Source organism: Macaca mulatta, chromosome 2 (assembly GCF_049350105.2).
Source record: "Macaca mulatta isolate MMU2019108-1 chromosome 2, T2T-MMU8v2.0, whole genome shotgun sequence".
NCBI lineage: Eukaryota > Metazoa > Chordata > Mammalia > Primates > Cercopithecidae > Macaca > Macaca mulatta.
In genome coordinates, this window is record NC_133407.1 from 4712395 (window position 1) to 4732387 (window position 19993).

A 19993-nucleotide genomic window follows, 5' to 3' on the forward strand; every position below is an offset into this window, starting at 1 on the left:
AGAGAATCTTTGCATCTGGAGATCTACAGCAGGGCTATCCCTAGTGATATGCATGAAGAAGCTTGGAAATGGGGCTGGGTAGAAGCTGAGTATGTAGAATGTGGAAAGGCATTCTAAACCAAAAGAAGAACACAAGTAAAGATGATGAAGCAGGGATATGGCTAAAATGAAATTTGTGATCTGATCCACATACAAGTACAGTGTACTACAGCTGGACTATAGAGAAGAACTTGAGAACCCATGAGCAACTATCCCTGTACTCTTGGAGGCTCTGCAACCACAGTTTGAGAAACTCTGCATTAAAAGTTAAAAACCGTCACCTGAATAGTTAATAACATCAAAGATTGTGAAAGCAAGTATAAGTAACACAGAGATTAAAATAATGAGGCAGGATCACAAAGTGAGTGTCATATTTGTCTATTTTTTCCTTTATCACTGAAACATAAACATAACATTTCAAAATCATTACGTAGAACTCCTCTCCTCTTCCAGAACAATGCTCAGAGCTTTGTAGACTCTGGTTTGCAAAAAACGAAACAAAACAAAAACAAACAAACAAACAAACACGTCGGGAAAGGGAGTAGTGGTAGATGAGATGAGAAATGTTGATCAGGAGGAGTCAGGAGGAGATCATGGAAAGCCTTGAACACCAGGCTTAAGGGTTAGTCACTTATTCTGCAGGCTGTAGGGTTGTAGGGAGTGAGTGATACTTGATGAGCAAAAGGCTTGTTATGCTCAGGTCTGTGTTTCAGCGTTCTTTGGTTACAGTGTGAGGGATGGACTACAGGGGTAGAACAGAGGACTTGTCAGGAGGCTGGCTCAATAGCCCAGGATGAAGGAATGAAGGAGGAAAGTCTGAGGACCCTGACACAGGGCGAGTGATGGAGGAAGGCTGAGGATGAAAAAAGAATGAGACCTGTTTGTTGACTGATCTGGAGGTCAGGATGCAGCCCACATTACTAGGTTTCTAGGCCATGTGATGGGGTGAGTGGAGATTGTACAATCACCCCAGAGGCAGAGCAGCAGTTCAAAACAGGATTTGAGAGAGAGAGAGAGAGAGAGACAGAGAGAGAGAGACAGAGAGAGAGACAGAGAGATAAATCCGGGCTTGTATTTGATTCATTCTGTTTTTTTCCATATGTGACCAAAAAAAAAAAAAAAAAAAAAGGATAAATGCATCTATTCCTTGGAGTTTTGTAAGGATTGATGAATTAGCATATATGAAAGCACCTAGGACATGTCAGCCACATAGTACCTTCCCAATACGTGTTAATTCCATCTATCCATCTATTTATTATTTATATAAGTTTGCAAGTTTGGAGGGAAATAATTAGTTTAATTAGGATCGTATCAAACATTTCAAACTCATTCTGAGTAAAGAGCTCATTAGCCAAGGGGCTCTCTGTAGGGTCAGATCACTTCCAGTCACTAGATTGGGCCATAGTTCAAGGCCAGAGGCTTGTTTCCCCAAGCATCAGGCCGTTTCTCTCTCTTCCTTTCATTACCAGCTCCCTGCCCCCGCTATCATCCTTTTCTAGATCTCTTATGTAGTAAATGCAAAAAAAAAAAAAAAAAAAAAAAAGAAAGGTGCACAAACATTATGTGAAAAGCATATTCAATTGAACCAATGAGTTTATTCAGTTGACTCTTCTGAGGACATACCCTGTGCCAGGCCGTGGTACATGTATGTGTGAGAGACTGTGGCATTCTCCTCTTCTCCGTGATTGGACAGTACTGTCAGCATTGAGGCTCACAGAGTTGCCTTACCTTGGGACATGCAGGCTTTGGTGAGAGGGCCCCATGGAGCCTGACCTCAGTTGCAGGCCTTCAATGGGATGAGCAACACCAGGCACTCTTTCTCAGGCTCCTGATCCCCATGTGGTTTGCATGTTGCTCAAATCAACCAAACTCTCCCACATTGGCCTCCTCCCTCTTTCTTAGTTCCAGGAGACCAGCGTCCCCGAGCAAGGGAGACACTGCTCAGCTGCTTTCATCATGATAGGCAGGGCTGAGTGCAGAGCTGTCAGGAAGCCAGGCCGTGTGGGCAGCCGGCAGCACAGGCCAGAGAGCAGGGTGGCGCTGCAGCAGGTGCCTGGGTGTCCCTGTGAGCTCAGTGGGACAAGAGCTCTTCTGTAGAATCCAGTGTGGACTTGGTTTGACTTTCCAACGATTTTAGCCCAACCAGATCCCTCCCTTTAGAATTCCTTCCCTTGGACAAAGCAACTGCAACTATAATTTCAGATTCAGAGGAAGCCTGCAAACTGTGGCTTCCCTTCTTTGCTTCCTTTTTTTTTTTTTTTTTTTTGAGGCGGAGTTTCGCTCTGTCTCCCAGGCTGGAGTGCAGTGGCCGGATCTCAGCTCACTGCAAGCTCCGCCTCCCGGGTTTACGCCATTCTCCTGCCTCAGCCTCCCGAGTAGCTGGGACTACAGGCGCCCGCCACCTCGCCCGGCTAGTTGTTTTTTTTTTTTTTTTGTATTTTTTAGTAGAGACGGGGTTTCACCATGTTAGCCAGGATGGTCTCGATCTCCTGACCTCGTGATCCGCCCGTCTCGGCCTCCCAAAGTGCTGGGATTACAGGCTTGAGCCACCGCGCCCGGCCCCCTTTTTTTTTTTTTTAAGATGGAGTTTCATTCCTGCTGCCCAGGCTGGAGTTCAGTGGTGCAATCTCAGCTCACTTCAACCTCTGCCTCCTGGGTTCAAGCGATTCTCCTGCCTCAGAGTAGCTGGGATTACAGGTGTCTGCCACTATGCCTGGCTAATTTTTTGTATTTTTAGTAGAGACGGGGTTTCGCCATGTTGGCCAGGCTGGTCTTGAACTCCTGACTGCAGGTGACCCAGCTACCTCAGCCTCCCAAGTGCTGCGATGACAGGTGTGAGCCACCATGCCTGGCCCCTTCTTTGCTTCTAACCCAATCTGGATGTTGTACTTTTACACACTCCTACCACTGAGAGGTTGGATCTAAGTCCCTTCCCCTTGAATCTGGTTGGGCTCGTGACCACTTGGACAAGCAGCACAGCAGAAGTGACTCTGTGTGATTTCAAAGCCAGGTCATAAAAAACCATGTGGCTTCCAGGTTGTTCACTGTGCACTTGTTTTTGGAGCACTGAGCTGCTGTGTAAGAAGTCCAACTGCCCTGAGGCCACCGGGCTGGACAGACCATGTATGGATAGGTTCTCTGATCAACAGTCCCCATCAAGCCCAGCCTTCTAGCCATGTCCACCAATGTGCCTGACATGTGAGTGAAGCCATCACAGACCCTTCAGACCAGCCCATCTGCCAGCTGAATACTTGTGAATAACCTTGGTGGATGCTTTGTGGAACAGAATCTCTCAGCCAGGCCCTGCCTGAATTCTTGACTCACACGTTCAGGTGATTTATTATCCGGCAATAGATAACTAGAACACTGGACATAAATGGAAGAAGCTTTGCGGTCGGCTTTTAATAAGTTTAGGCTGATTTCATGTGATTTACCCCATCCATCTGCCCCTGCTGGTGATAATTCCATCTTGTTCAAAACTTGGATCGAGTTACCTCTTAACTGAGCCAAAACTGTACCTGGGTTTACCGACAGCTCCCTGAGCCTTGACAACACTTTCAAGTTTCCCAGCTGTGGTTTGGTTGTCAGTAAAATTTCACATCCAGCCACACACTCACACTTACCCCAACACAATAGCTGCATGTTACCTTAACCCAAATGATTTGCAAAAATTGCCAAAAGTTGGGACTGTGCTTGTAAAAGCTGTTTTCTATGGATCTGGATGAACAATGTACAGCTAACACTTTCTCAGCAATTCCACGTCCCAGAAAGGGTAGCTACCTATTTCTTGGCTTGCACTTCAGGCCCACGTGGAGTATAAGATTTCTACTTAGGGCCAGATGCTGTGGCTCATGTCTATAATCCCAACACTTTGGGAGGCCGAGGTGGGCACATCACCTGAGGTCAGGAGTTTGAGTCCAGCCTGACCAACATGGAGAAACCCCATCTCTACTAAAAATAGAAAATTAGCTGGGCGTGGAGGCGCAGGCCTGTAATCCCAGTTACTCGGGCGGCCGAGACAGGAGAAAATCCCAGTTTCCTGAGTGGGGCAGAGGTGGGAGTCAGGGTGAGCAGTGTCCCTGGGATCCAGCGACATGCTTATGTGTACACTTCTCTCAGTATGCTACAAGGACAGGTGCGGTGGTACAGAGGGATGTGAGGTCAAGCCCGAGGACAATCACATGCTTGCTATGTGACCTCAGACCAGATAATTAGTCTGAGTCTTAGTTTTCTCATGAGTCAAATGGGTACAATATTAATCCAGTCACGGGAAATAGGGGGATGTCTTCATTTGAGTTTTGTCAGAAGCAGCCCCTGAGACAAGGATGTGAGTGCAAGTTTACTGGGGAGGAGGTAAGCCAGGGAGAGCCTGGGAGAGGGGTGGGCAGTGGGGAGGAGGTAAGCCAGGGAGAGCCCGGGAGAGGGGTGGGCAGTGGGGAGGAGGTAAGCCAGGGAGAACCCGGGAGAGGGGTGGGCAGTGGGGAGGAGGTAAGCCAGGGAGAGCCCGGGAGAGGGGTGGGCAGTGGGGAGGAGGTAAGCCAGGGAGAACCCGGGAGAGGGGTGGGCAGTGGGGAGGAGGTAAACCAGGGAGAGCCCGGGAGAGGGGTGGGCGGTGGGGAGGAGGTAAGCCAGGGAGAACCCGGGAGAGGGGTGGGCAGTGGGGAGGAGGTAAACCAGGGAGAGCCCGGGAGAGGGGTGGGCAGTGGGGAGGAGGTAAGCCAGGGAGAGCCCGGGAGAGGGGTGGTCAGTGGGGAGGAGGTAAACCAGGGAGAGCCCGGGAGAGGGGTGGGCAGTGGGGAGGAGGTAAACCAGGGAGAGCCCGGGACAGGGGTGGGCAGTGGGGAGGAGGTAAACCAGGGAGAGCCCAGGAGGGGATGGTCAGTGGGGAGGAGGTAAACCAGGGAGAGCCCAGGAGGGGGTGGGCAGTGGGGAGGAGGTAAACCAGGGAGAACCCGGGAGAGGGGTGGGCAGTGGGGAGGAGGTAAACCAGGGAGAGCCCGGGAGAGGGGTGGGTGGTGATAAGGGGAGGGGAAGCAACCGCTAAAGGGGCTATGGTCAGCCAGTCAACACAATGGGCAGCTGCAGCTTCATCCCAAGGGGGAAGCCGTTGGAAGAGTGTAAAACACGCACCTCAAAAACAATCCTCCCGGGGTGGGGCTGGGGTGTGCACATTCCAACTCCTCTCAGTCCCTGAAGGCTGCTCCACAGAGGGTGTGAGTTTCCCAGCCAGTGTTCATTGTGTAGCTTCTCTGGAAAGCACTGGAGAAAGCCCTCAGGCCCAGAGAAGCCAGCCTTCCTGTTGGACGTTCTCTGAAGCACATTGAGAGGCTAAGGCTGGAGGGTCAGCAGCGCTCATCACATCTGTTCTAGAAGACTGAGTGAGGTCAGTGTAAAAGGCTGGGCTACAGGGGGCTTCTCTTCTTCCCTGTGTGGACCCCTTCTGCCAACAGCGCCGTGCCTTGGCCTGTCTTTTCTGAATCCCAAGATCATTTGACACCTGATGTGTCCTGTTTTACACACCTGGAGACCTGGAGAGCTCTTTCCCCAGATAAATGTAAATGGTCCAGGGTCAGCTCTGCCCACTTTTTACACTTTGTTGCATCCTCCATCTCCCACGGCACCCAGCTCAGCAAGAGACACACGGTAGATAGAAGCTCAGTGGTCAATGCTAGGCAGACCACATGGGTCAGAGAGGCTTGGTTTGTAGTGGAAGTGGTTTTGTACAGATGTGGCGGCAGAGTCACATGCGTACAAGTGAGTTGCTGTATATAAAGTGCTGTACTAATGTGAGGGCTATTACTGATGGATTGTTCCTTGCTTGTTTTGGGCATCCCAGATCGTGAGGATAGAATCAGCAATAGTGCTTGAGGATACAGTGACTCTCGAAGGGAAGAAGAAAGAAGAATAGATTCGGTCTAAAACAGTTTTCCAGTCTCCCTTTTCCTTTCCTCAGTTATTGGGAAACAAGTGAATCCCCTCTTATCCTCTGCTCGGTTTGTGTGGTACATGATGTTTAGATGCTGGCATTGGCCTTGCCGTGTGTAGGTTACGGGGCAATGAACAATAGCTAACATCATTCACTGCAGGCACTCTCTAGTGACTTGTATGTATTAATTCTCATCATAACGCGATAAAGCAGATTCTATCATCATTTCCGTTTTACATATGAGGAAACCGAGGTACAGAGAGACATTGGGTAACTCACCTAAGGCCACACAGCTGTTAAGCGGCAGAGCCCGAATTTAACCAGATTGTCTGCTGCATTGGACGTGATGAATGCAAATAACACTCACTTTTTTTCTAGTTTGACAATAGAATATAGTGTCTGGGTTCCAAATTATATTTTCATTTCCAGTACCATTGTTCAATAAAGCAAATTTTTGATATACGGCCATTTGGACATTGGTGCTAATAAATCTAATATTTCTGTGTACATTCTCCTACATCACTAAGATGTCCGTTGTGATCAGAAGCTCACCGAAAGTACTTAGCTGAGTGGAGAATGATTTCTCGGTGTTGTATTTGCTCTGAAGAGTCTGAATTCTTGGGGAGGCAGAAGTGGAGGTGAGTGAGGCAGAGCTCAGATGGGAAGTCAGAGGCCTGCAGCTGGGGCCTCCCTGTGAGGATGAGACAGTCGAACACATAGTAAGGTGACCAACGGTCTAGTTGCCTGGGATGGAGGGGTTTCCTGGGAGGCAGAGCTTTTCATGCTAAAACCAGGACAATCCTGGGGAAATCAGGAGGTCGGTCACCCTAACCATATGCCAAAGTATTAAATAAGAATGTTGTTTTTAACTAGAAAACAAGAAGGAAGATCTCCCATAGATTTTCAAGGTGCTGAGAAAACAGCTTCTAGACATATCTCAAAAGCCAAGTTTCTGAGACATAATAAGAAAGTTGTGGAGGAAGGAAATTTGAACCAGAAGACTGCAGTCCTGTCTATGAACGTTAAACCTGTGTGGCTTAGGAAATGAATCTAACCTCCCTGAGCCTCAGTTTGTTCACCTAAAAGATGGAGATGAGAGCCCATTTGTGTCACTCACAAGGGTTCTGGTGGCCATCCAGACACAAGGAAATTAAAACGTTCATTCATCTGCAGATGCTCCCACGTTCCTGCAGGATGACTGAAACCCACAGCGAGCAATCCTCATGGGATACAGCTCAGCTCATCCTGAAGAATAAGTGGGAGCTCACCCTCATGGGAAATTCGGTATCTCCACACGCGGCTGTCATGCCACGTGGAAACAGTCATGTATAGGGTCCTGTCACCTGGTAGACTGACCCCAGGTCTGCTGGCCCCTGACAATGGTCCACCGCTTCTGAGGGCTCCACGATTGACACTTGTCCCCAGGAACTTAGGGGAAACTATATTTTGATTAAAATGAACTATCAAAGTCATTTAGAGAACTCATATTCCTGGAATCTGTGATGGCTCGTATGTCCCCTCCCTCTGCCTCCCTTTATTGTTGCTACTGTGACCTGGACTCTGATGTCCCCTGAGGTCCACTGCCCTCCTTCGGAACACAGTCTCCCTATGTAATTACTTTAGTATCATGTACCAGCTCTGTGTTCTCTGTTTTCCTGTGCTAACTTCTGCTGTGGTCTGGACTCAAATCAACACGGGCTGCCTAGGGGGCTGGACCCAGCCTCTTCCATCTGCCTTTGCCAGAATCAGAGCTGTGGACCGTGGGGCCTTGGAGGCTGGGATCATATACGACTTGGGCTCCAGTGGATACTCCGTACACAAATCTTCTCTTTGGAGGGTTCAGAGATTGGCTGCTAAAGGGCATAGAGAGAGAAGGTTACTGTGACTTCTGCAGCATGATGTGGGGCTTCTAAATTTGTGACTCTCACTTAACTGTGCAAAACAGTCCCCAAAAAAGCTTGTTAAAATGCAGTGTCCTTTGTTCTATGTCGAAGGGTTTCTGATTCAGTACAGTGTAAGAATCTGGATTTTTAGAGAAACCACTGAGTTGCTTCGGATACACATTTCTGAGAGTCATATTTTCTGGAACTTTTAGAGAATGAGAATGTGATATTTAAAAAGGAATTCAGTGGCTGGGTGTGGTGGCTCCTGCCTGTAATCCCAGCACTTTGGAAGGCTGAGGCAGGCTGATTACTTGAGGTCAGGAGTTCAAGACCAGCCTAACCAATGTGGCAAAACCCTGTCTCTACTAAAAATACAAAAATTAGCTGGGCGTCATGGCATATGCCCGTAATCTCAGCTACTTGGGAGGCTCAGGCAGGAGAATCACCTGACCCCAGGAGGCGGAGGTTGCAGTGAACAGAGATGGTGCCACTGCACTCCAGCCTAGGCAACAGGGTGAAACTCTGTCTCAAAAAAAAAAAAAAAAGTAATTTAGTCTTTGGTGCTTTGCTTCAGGGTATTATTGGTGGCTGAGGTGGTCATCGTTTAGAACTGAAGTTCTGGGATGTGTCATATTTTCTGATTGGATGTTGGTGAAATGGAAAACCGACTCAATATCTTGGACACTTTTGCAAATATTATGTCTTCTGTCTTTCTGATATTCAAGTAGTGGGAGGCAGAGATTCTTATAATATACTCATTTTATAGATGGGGTACTTGGCCAGCTTCCTTGGCTTAAATAAAACCAACACCTGCACGTTATTTTGCTATTTCCATGCATTTGTCCATGCATTCTGTTACGTGGCTGTCCCAGGAAACTGCTGCAGTTGGTACTACTGCCTGTTTCACAGGCGAGGAAGCCTTGGCTCTGACTAATTCTGGGACCTGCTGGAGGTTAGAGTGAGCAAGAGCTGACACTGAACTGGCTGCGGTGGTCCCTGATATCACAGCCTTCAATACTTCCACTGCCTCTCTCTTTTTTTTTTTTTTTTTTTTTTGAGGCAGCGTTTCGCTCTTGTTGTCCAGGCTGGAGTGCAACGGTGCGATCTTGGCTTGCTGCAACCTCAGCCTCCTGGGTTCAAATAATTCTCCTGCCTCAGCCTCCCAAGTAGCTGGGATTACAGGCATGCACCACCGTGCCCAGCTAATTTTTTGTATTTAGTAGAGACGGGGTTCCACCATGTTGGTGAGGCTGGTCTCGAGCTCCTGACCTCAGGTGATCCACCCACCTCGCTCTCCCAAAGTGCTGGGATTACATGGGTGAGCCACTGTGCTTGGCCCCAGCTGCCTCTCTAGAGAAGACGGCAGCTCAACTGAAAGTAGAACCAAGAGGCCCGATTGCTGAGAAACAAATGGTGTTTCCAGGGCCACAGACACCTCTGCTCCCGTGATTGAAGATCCAGCCACTACATTGGCTCCCTGTCTCCTTGTCCAGTAAGGAAGGAAAAAACAAAAAGGGGCCACCTCTCAGTGGGTCCTTTAGGACTTCCTGGATAAAACAAGGACAACCAGCAACTTAATTTAAATGGAGGAAAAAGAAAATAGGAGGATGAAAGTGACAAGTAGACTTGGATGTCTACAGACATGCTCCCTTGGCTGCCTCTCCGCATCCGGGCACAGGCTTTTTGGTGTCTGACGCCTTTGTCTTGCACCTTTTTGGGGGCACCCAGGGAGGTGAAGTGGTGAGCTCAGACAGTGGCTGGAATTTATGGGGCCAATGCAGCCCCTCTTCCCACCCTCGTGGTAGGAAGGGGAAGCATGATAAATTTCCTCCTGGGTAAACATCTTCACAGGAAGCATTTATCAAATGTCAACAGGGCCAGCAGAGGAGTCTGGGATCAGCCAGGCGGGATCGGCTTGCCCCTCCTCTCGCAGGCACAGGCTGTGGGTTTTCTCCTGTGCATTCACACCTTCTTCTGTCTTGAGTCCCATCTTCTCTCAGGCAGCTGAGCAGAGGGACAGGAGGACATATCCTAAAACAACCCAAATTGTTTTCTGTTTTTGTTTTTGAATTATTAATTCATTCTATTTTTAAAAGTTGTAGCATTATTTATAACAATCAAAACCGAAAACAACCTAAACATCTAACAATGAGGAAAGTTAAGTAAGTTATAACATATGATAGGACTCTTTTGCAGCCATTAAAATATCTGTATTCAAAGTAGTTAGAACATGACAAATACTTGTGTTATTAAGTGAAAATGGCAAGACAGAAAACTTCATCCACATGATGAGATCAAGTAGATATTTTTAAATACATAAAAACAGGGCCAGGAAAGATGGGTTAAAAAATTATTAGCAGGGCGACCAGGTGCCGTGGCTCATGACTGTAATTTCAGCACTTTGGCTGGCTGAGGCGGGAGGATCACCAGGGGCCAGGAGTTCGTGACCAGCCTGGCCAACATGGTGAAACCCTGTCTCTACTGAAAATACAAAAAACCAGCCAGGTGTGGTGGTGGGTGCCTGTAATCCCAGCTACTCGGGAAACGGAGGCAGGAGAATTGCTTGAACCCAGGAGGCGGAGGTTGCAGTGAGCTGAGAATGAGCCATTGCACTCCAGCCTGGGCGACAAAAGTGAAACTCCGTCTCAAAAAAAAAAAAAAAAAAAAAAAAGAAAGGCGGCAGCTGTGGCAGCTCGTGGGAGGGGAATGCAGAAACAACTGCAGCTAGATGGAACATAGAAAGAGCAGAGCAGAAAGCAGCATTCTTCAGGGGAAGGACAGGTCATTTCCAGTTGGGGGCTTGAAGAATGACTCTGGAAAGGCTTCCTGGAGGAGGTGGTATTTGGGCTGGGCTTTGAAGAAAGGGAAGGACTTGGGTGGGTCATGTGGAGGTGAGAAAGAGGGACCTGCCCCAGCTGTCAGCTTATTGCCAAGGCAAAGGATACCACTTGAGCCCAAGAACAGAAGACTCTTGGCCACTAGGCTATCAGTTAATTGTGCAGACATTTCAAGCTTCCATTGCATTGTCAATAATAGTCATGGGCCATTTTTTGCATACAAGATGTTGTTTGAATTTCACAAAAATTGCACGAGTCAGACAGAGCACGAATTATCATGTTCACTTTCCAGATGAGCAAACTGTGGCCCAGAGAGGTGAAGGGGTTTGACTTAGTCCATGAAGGCGGCCAGTGGGAAGGAGGGTACTGCACTCAGGTCTCTGGGCTCCAAGACACCTCCAAGATAAGATTGACCCTCTTCTGTCTACTCCACCCACAGGCTGTTAAAGGTGGTCTTTGGAACCAGAGGAACTTCAAGCTGGTGCCTTGGCCTCAATTGATGTTCCATTCACAATTGCCAGGACTCTGCAATAGCATCTTTAGAGATCCCCTGCTCCCATCTGACGGCTTCCAATCCATCCTTTCTAATCACATCTTCTACACAGAGTAACCTTTTTTTTTTTTTTTTTTTTTTTTGACAGAGTCTCGCTCTATCACCCAGGCTGGAGTGCAGTGGTGCGATCTCGGCTCACCACCGCAACCTCCGCCTCCTAGATTCAAGTGATTCCCCTGCCTCAGCCTCCCGAATAGTTGGGATTACAGGCGCCTGCCACCACGCCCGGCTATTTTGTATTTTTAGTAGAGAAGGAGTTTCACCATGTTGGCCAGTCTGGTCTCAAACTCATGACCTCAAGAGATCTGCCTGCCTCGGCCTCCCAAGGTGCTGGGATTATAGGCGTGAGCCACTGCGCCCGGCCCACAGTAACCTTTCTAAAGCCTAGATCTGAGCACCCCATGCTCTTGCTTAAAAACCTTCAGTAGCTGCCCTGCCTCTTTTGGGTACTGTTCCTTACCCAAACCTCTTTACCTGTTCTTCTAGGCCCTCCAGGATCCTTCCTGCCCTCTTGGCCCCCTTCCTTGCCTGCCTTCCCAGTGCTTCCTTTGTGTGGGACACTGAGTATCTTGCAGTTCCCAAAGTGCTCCAAGATGTCTCGTCATAGCTTTTTGCACACATGGATTCTAGAGCCAGACTACCTGGGTTTAAAATTCATACCCACCACTTAAGTAGCTGTGAGACTGAGAATAAGATCCTTAGCATCACTGTGTCTCAGCTTTCTTATCTGTAAAATGGGGATAATACTAGGACCCAATTTGTGGTGGTGTTGAACCAGACTCATTGACTTCATATAACACATCTAAGCCTGGTACATAGTAGGTGCTTAATAAATATTGTTGTGGCTGTTCCCTCTGCAAGATCAGCTCTCCCTGATCTGGTGAACTTAGGCAGGTTCTCTCAGGCTCCCTTCTCTGGTTGCAGCCTCCAGGAAGCCCACCCTAACTGCCTGAGGCAATTACCTCCCCCTCTGTCCTGCCTTCACAGAGGCCTGCATGCCTCCTCGCCAGAGAACTTGTCATTTGTGAGAGCTGGGCCCTGTCTGAGTCCTTGTGATGCTTGTCACGTAGGCCCGCCCTGACACATCCTAGGTCCTAATGTGAAGCTGTGCAGGGAGCGAATGGCCTGCAGCGCTGCACGGAGGACCTCTTTGTGGCACGGCCACCAATGTGTGTTGGGTGACCACAGAGACTCCTTTACTCCTTCGTTCCCCAGAAATAAAATGGACAACTGGCCTCCTAGTCTGATGGGGTATCCCAGACAAGGCAAGACCCTGGAAGGTGGGGCACGTTTTAGCAATGATTCCGAGCCCAGGTTATTAGCCTGTTGGCCAGAGCAAGTTCACGCCGGAACCCCTCACTTCAGGCTCCTTCCCAGGCCCAGGAGCTCAAGTTGTATTTGTCATGTCATATTCTTTTTCTTAAAGACAGCCCTCCCAACTGTGCAAGCTTCAGGCCCCCCTCAATCCTGATATGCCCCGGAGTGAATGCCCCCATCCCCTGCCCTCGTCAGCTTCCTCGTGCTGTTGGTTTCCCAGCCCTTTTCTCTCTTTGCCCTTCGTATCTGCCCCTGAGTCGGGGAGGAGGACCAGGAGAGGAGGCCCCGGCACACTCTGTCGTCTCCTGGTTTCTCCACACTCCTGGGATGCCTGAAGAACGGCTGTGAGGAGTTGCCTGGTGTTGCCAAATCTCATGCAGATCACCTCCCATCACCCACATCCCTGTTCTTCCCACAGGGTCTCTCTGGTCCTTAAAACCTCCCTCTTGGTTTTGGCTCTGAACAATGCCCCATCCCTCCCCATATACTCTCTACCCTCTCTGCCTCTGGTTCAGCCTCCATGAATGAAGTTCCTTGGACTTTGGGCTTTCAAGTCTCCTCCTTCCAGGTTGTGGCCTCTGCTTCCATAAACTCTGACTATGGGCAACAGCTCCTGCCAGCCTGCAAGGCAGGCCTGTGACTCAGAAGCCCAGGCCTGTCCCTTGATCAGGTCACTTGTGTGGGAGGAGGGCAGTGGGGTGGGGTAGGGTGGTGTTAGACACATTCAAACCATTTCCTTAGGGAGGAAATGTAATTTTCATAAATATGCTATTTGAGGGCTACCTATATACACCCTTCAAGGTGCAATTCTCAACCCTGGCTGCACTTGGGAATCGCTTGTGGAGGTTTATAATATATGGATACCTTGGTCCTATCCCAGAACTGCTGTTTTAATTGGTGTGGGGTGCAGCCGAGGTAGCAGGCATTTTTAAAGCTCCCCAGGCGATTCTAACGTGCAGCCAAGATTGGAAACTACTGCTTCAGGGAGCACATCCTGTAAACCGAACGCAGATAGAGGTCTTGGAGCAACGTGGGTTTCAGTGTGAGTGCATGGCCATGCTTGGTTCCTTTGCCTCCCTGATTGGACTTGAAGAGACAGACCTCTGCTGGACTCCTGCGCCTATCCACTGGAGGGGACGCGGGCCCAAAGCACCTCACGATGGGTCACCACCCTGGCTCAGCTCTCCCCACACCTGCCACCCATCACCCCTGGGAGGATAGTTTTAGGGCAGAAACAGCAACTGTTAAGGAGCAGGGCCAAGTCTTCATTCTGGCACACTCTAGGCCCAAGTCAGAGGTCTCATTCTTGCCAGGCACCTGAGAACAGGGTTCGGGTTCATGTTCCAGCAAAGCCCCTGGCACTGCTCCCACACCTGCCCCTCCTTTTGCCTGTTCAGCTCAGTGAATTGCAACCCCTTGGCTGTTCGGCTTCCAAAAGTCACTCCCCACTGGACTCTGCCCTACTTCCCTCCAAATCCAGTCAGTCACCATGTTCTGTGCACGCGTCCACTGAACATGCTCTAACCCCACCTTCTTCCCCAGTCCCACTGCCCGGGCAGTGGAATTTTCATAAATATGCTATTTGAGGGCTACCTATATTCTTCTCCTTCTTCGTGTCTTCTTCCGTAGTGTAGTGGCAGCGCCTGCATGCGCTTCTGGGCCGCTCTGCACTGTGATTTTCTTTCTCTATGCCAGATCAATCTTCCTGTCCTACTGAAGTTCCTCCTCTCTCTCTCTCTGTATATTTCTCCAAGTGATTCAAATCTGAAACTTTCTGGGATTTCCCTCTGCCTAGCACAGTGGTTCTTAAAGTGTCTTGGGAAGGCCAGAAGCATCATGATCACTTGGGAACTTGTTAGAAATGCACATTCCCAGGTCCCATGCAGACCCACGGAATCTGGGACTCTGAGGGTGGGCCCAGCAGCCTGTGTTCAAGCCCTCTAGGTGAGTCTGATGTGTGCAAGAGCTTGGCAGTCACTGGGCCAGACAGTTCCTGCCACATTCCCATGTGAATTGAAAGCTTCCCGCACGTTGGTCCCAATTTGCCTGTTCTGTCCAATTCCCAACTGTCCCATCTCCCATATCCCTTCCTATGGGACACTGCTCACACGGTTCCCTCTCCTGGAAAGCGGTTTGCCACTTCGAAGTATTGAAACCTTCAAGATCCAGCTCAAGCGTCATTTGTTTTGATGGATCCCAAGATTCATCTTACACGAACAATTTTCCTCCCTCCAGCCTCCACAGTATTATTTTTTGCATCTCGCTCTCTCTCACTCACTCACTCTCTCTCTCTGAAGGGGTTTAGCTTTTAATAAGCAGGGCTTCGTTCAACTGTGACTACACATGAGAGTCACTCAAGGAACTTTGAATACTTATACCCAGGCTACACGCCAGAGCAATCAGAACAGAATTTCAGGAGGCCTGTCGTCGTATTTCGAAAGTTCCCTTGGACAGGTTTAATGTGCCTCAGAGATTAAGACCCTCTCTTCTAAAGCAACCAGAGGGAAAATTGTGATGGGAAGAGATAAGAATTTAAAGTTAGGAGACACAGGTTCTGCTTAGGGCTCTGTCCCAAATGACCATTTAATAGGGGGCAAATCACTTCTCCTCTCTTGGCCTCTCTTGCCCAAACTGCAAAATGGGGCATTGTTTTAAATCAGTGGCTCTCAAACCCAGCCAATGCCTAGATGTCAACCCTGGGGATTCCCATGTAATCTGTCTGGGGAGCAGCCTGGATTGTAACCTGCAGCCAGGGGTGAGAACCCCTCTCTCAGGTCTTATCTAAGGGTCATGCAATTGTGTACAATGGTTTACTCTGGAGAGCAAGGCTGTCTGTCTCTTCAAATACTTGGACTTCTTTGCCTCAGCATCTCTTAACCTTTCCTCCTCCTAAGAAGAAAACCTCAGACCTGGTGTCGGTGATGCTGGGGCACGTGAAGTTTCCTTATCTGATAGCTTAAGAGCCAGGGTTATTGTGAGCCTATCACAGGCAGCCTGGTTGCGTGTGTTTGGCCAGGGTGGCAGGAGGCGGATTAAGGATCAGATGAAAATGCTCACCAGAGGCCTGGCAGGGGGTCACTGGGAAGGCTACTTCTGAGCTCCAAACACCAGCACGGGTAGGGGATGGGTTTTCTGTCAAGGCTGGGTCAGGCAGGGTCTCATGTAAAGGGCAGATGTAAAAAGAGACCTTGTAAAGTAGCAGAAGACGGAGATGCAGCCAGGGAAGTTAAGTTCTGAAACTTGATAAGTCAGTCTGCAGCCCGGGGGTAGGCAGGATGATCCAGCAGCGGCGAGGGGCCAGGGATAGGGGCAGAGGAAACAGCTGCTTATTTAAGGGGTGGGGGTGGGGAAGAGAAGTAGAATGCCTGCAGAAGCATTCTCTGTGATGAAGGTGTTACTGATCCCTGGAGACACCCAACAGCCATCTACAGCAGGCTTCTCTGTTTATCTGCACATCACACCATCCCGTTTCCCTAGAAATCAGAGACCAGAGCAGAGACCTTCCACCTCAGATCTAGGCGAGTGGAAAAGGTGCTCGCCCAAACCATCATCCTCCCTCAACCTCCCAACGCCCCCACCCCCCAGCGCAAAATTAACTCTTTGCTTCCTCTGTGCTGTGCTTTTCTGCCGCCTGCCCCATAAGGATTTCTTCCCCTAAAGATGAGCTGGTTTCTAAGGCCAACTGTCCCTGTAGGAGGAAGGGGGCTGTGTTTTGCAGTGAGAGGTGATGTTGGCTTAGAGAGGCCCGAGTTGTTTTGCAGATGGGAAAACAGTCCTGGGGGTGCGGTGTCTGGTCCAGGCCAGCCCAGGGCGCCAGGACAGAGGTCAAGCGTCTGTCTGGAGCTTGGAGCACTAGACCATGCTTCCTGATGACTTTACAGTCTAAGCCATTGAGGAAGAAAAAGCACATGGAAAAGGAGCTTTGTTTTGACTTCTTGACACTGGCAGGGACCGGTTCTCCCTGCTGGGAAGATGAGAATGTCACACGGCCGTGGGTGTGATGTGTTTTCACCCCACACTCCCACCCTGGGAGGTGTCTGGTGAAGCCTGGGAGAAGGTAGTTTTCCAAGGTTAAGTCTCCTGGGGTTGCTCCAGGCAAATAAAGTTTTTGAGCTTGAATGTTGGTTAAATAAAGCTTTGTGGTCCCATGGAAGGAGAGAAGTTTCAACAGCCACCCACCTGGAAGGCCCGTCACGGCTTTGGAGGCGTCAGATCCCCTTTGCAAGGGCATTTGTTTGGTTGCCTTTGAGGTCAATGAATCAGAACAGTCTGAATTCCATCTGCCCTGGCACAGGTGAGGCGGGGGCAAAGGGTCATGTGAGGAAGAACAGGCACAAACGAGGTGGGACCCGGTGCCGCACCCGAGGTTGGGTTTGATGTGGCCCCAGCACACCGTGCAGATGGGAAAAGGTAGAAGGGTGTTTTCAGACCCCCAAACTGTACAGTAGTCAGAGAATCACAACGTTGGAAGAGACCTTAGATTAATTTAGTTATCTATTCCATTCAGATGACCCAACCTGCTGGCTTTACAGACAGAGAGACCAAGGTCCTGGGATGTGTGGTGATGGGTTCACCGTCCTCCAGGGAGTGGAGACCAGCCTAGGATGAGCTCTCCAATGCTCAGCCCCAGGCACTTTCTTTGGGTCCCTGGCTGCTTCCAGTCTTGCAACAGGACTCTGTGCCCTTTGGCTTGCTCTTAATATCCCTGACCTCTGGAGAGCCAGCCCCAGCTCTGTGATTTTTGGCAAATCTGTTAACCACGATGTCCCTCAGTCCAACTCAGCTGGGAAGCCAGGCAGGACGCACGGCTCCTGGGAAGCCAGCTATGGCACCCTCTGGCCCTTCTCTGCCAAAAACCCCACAGCTGGGAAAGAACTGACTGGGGAGAGTTTGAGACGGCTTGGCAACAACCCGGTAGAGGCTTGGCTGGTGCATACCCTACTCCCCCTACCCAAGAAACCCCCAAATAGGAGGACTCTAAAAAAGAAACATCCTAAATGATGAGCCTTCACAAGGAGATTTTCACTGGTTCCTTCCCACAGCAATTCATAGGATGTGTTTTCAGGAAAAAAAAAAAAAAAGTAGGAAAGGATTGTTATGAGGCCAGACATGGTGATTGACCCAGGAGAGAATGAGCCAAGAAACAATTGCCAATGGCAACAAGTAGGCTGCCCATAGAAACTCACAGAACCCACAGTTTAACATGTTATTACTTTCCTTATTTCCTCCAGAAAAGTTTAGCGTGGCACACCCCTAAGGACTATTCTTTTCCTTAATAAAAGCGGGAAAATGTAGATTCGGAGTAGGGAGGCTGTTGTCTTGGGCCAAGCAGCAGGGAGGTGTGGGTGGGGTAAGAGAAACTCCGCCGGGGTATGGTGGCTCACACCTGTAATCCCAGCACTCTGAGAGGCTGAGGCAGACGGATCACTTGAGGTCAGGAGTTCGAGACCAGCCTGGCCAACATGGCGAAACCCCGTCTCTACTAAAAATACAAAATTAGCTGGGCGTGGTGGCGGGTGCCTGTAATCCCGGCTACTTAGGAGGCAGGAGAATCGTTAGAGCCAGGGAGGCGGAGGTCGCAGTGAGCCAAGATTGCGCCACTGCATTCCAGCTTGGGTGACAAACTGAGACTCTGTCTCAAAAATAAATAAATAAATAAATAAATAAATAAAAAAGGAAAAAAAAAAAAAAGAGAAACTCCCGGTTCATCCCTCCTGTCCGGGGCTCAGCTGTGCCACGTAGGCTGTTTGCACAGGTGAAGATCAAGGCTGCATGTCTGTGTTGCTCAGGCAGCCTCTGATGGCAGCCTGCCAGGTGAAAGCATTGGCCAGACCCTTGGCTTGATACTGGGCTAGTAATGCACGTCTGTGGTTGATGGATCATATTACCTTTTGAGCCCCAGTGGGGAGATGAGCAGAAGCCACCAGTCCCGAGATATGATACAGTTCCAAGTCTCTCCAGGAGTCACCTGAAGTGAAGTGCACAAGGAGGAGAGAGCTCTGCCACCTGAGGCTCCCTTTCACATCCTGGAGACACCTCTTTTCAATGATGGAGCTGAGGCAGCTGGTGGGCAGGCTCAGGCAGAGCACCTGGGACTTATCAGGTGCACTGGGATGACACTCATGCCCAAGAGCGGCTTGGAAGCTGACTGGACAGAAAAGGTTCAGAAAGAGTGTGGCGAATACGTAGAGGTGATGGGTCACTCTGGCAGGCTGTCAGCATGAGACAGGTCCCCGCTGTGGAGGGGAAGGGCTGCAGGTACAAGAAGGTATAGGCAGCTAGGGCTTTCTCTGCCCCGCCCAGCAAGTGACCAATGTGGTCAGGGTCACAGAGCTCAGAGATTAAGAATACAGGCTTTGCAGTCAGACGGGAGGTACTGACTCAACCACTTTCTGGCAGTGTGAACATGGACAAGGTTATTTAACTCCTTTGAGCCTTAGTTTCCTTGTTAACTGGGTGGAGATTAAAGTACCTAACTCCCAGGTCATGGTGAGAACTCAGTACAACAACATATATCACATATTAATCATAGTGCCTAGCATTCAACATAAAATTGTTATTATTCCCACTTTTTTTTCTTTCAGGGATTATTTTCAGACCTCACGGAGCTGCTAGCTTATAGAACAGGAGTCTGTTTGTTGGCAGCCAGGAGCGATACAAGAGGGGGAGGACAGATTCTGCAGCTCCATTTCGTGGGCCATCACCTGTCTTTGTTCCTTTTTCTTCAGTAGGGTACATGGGAGCAATAAGGCAAGGACACCTCAAGGGTGACCCTTGGTTACACGAAGTCTTATAGATGCTTCCAAAGCACAGAGGCTTCCTCCTCCTCAGGATGTGGGCTGGAGATGAGGTCCCCCATTCCCTGCTCTTGCTCAGGCCATTTTCACCAAGGTTCCCTCTCACACAGGTCCCTCACAGCTGGCCTCATAGTGTGGCAAGGGGCCCAGACATCTAAAGTTAGATCTGGCCAGGCAAAGCCTTGAGGTCCCAGAATGCCCTGCCCAGAGCCAGGTGTTCTCACAGTGAGGCCTTGGGCTTATAGACCTGAGTATTTCCCATGGGAGATACGTGGTCCCAGAGCTAACTCTTCATAGGGGCCTATGGATTGTCCCTCTGGCTTTGAGCTGTGTTGCACCTGTAGGTGCTGATTTACATGAGGATTAGGAAAATGCTACACTTTGAGGTAGCCTTAGGGAGGGGCTAGACATCTTCATAACCTCTGAAGATGGCTCAAGAATCAGAATAAGGGTTTGAACAGTATTTCCACAGGTCAAGGGGCAACTCTCTTCCTCCCAATCCCCCCATAGATCTCGGTTTCACCTCAAAATAAACACTGAACAAAGATTTCAAGAAGAACTGAAGGGAAGGGAGCAAATTATGGATCTTCCTGGGGCAATTGTAGGTCTCGGTCTGAACCTGACTCAGTATGAGTCCTTAA

At 49.5% G+C, this 19993-nt stretch overlaps 1 long non-coding RNA gene across 2 annotated transcripts in view; it reads left to right on the plus strand.

Moving 5' to 3' along the window:
* Positions 1-19993, plus strand: part of LOC106997185 (uncharacterized) — a 53249-nt gene that overhangs the window by 9236 nt on the left and 24020 nt on the right. The window contains exon 4 of one of the 2 annotated variants that reach the window (XR_013414487.1): positions 11327-16674. The exons of the other annotated variant lie outside the window; for it this stretch is intronic. This is a non-coding gene — a long non-coding RNA (uncharacterized LOC106997185). Of the gene's footprint in view, positions 1-11326; positions 16675-19993 lie in introns of those variants that run through there. 2 annotated transcript variants of the gene reach the window in all.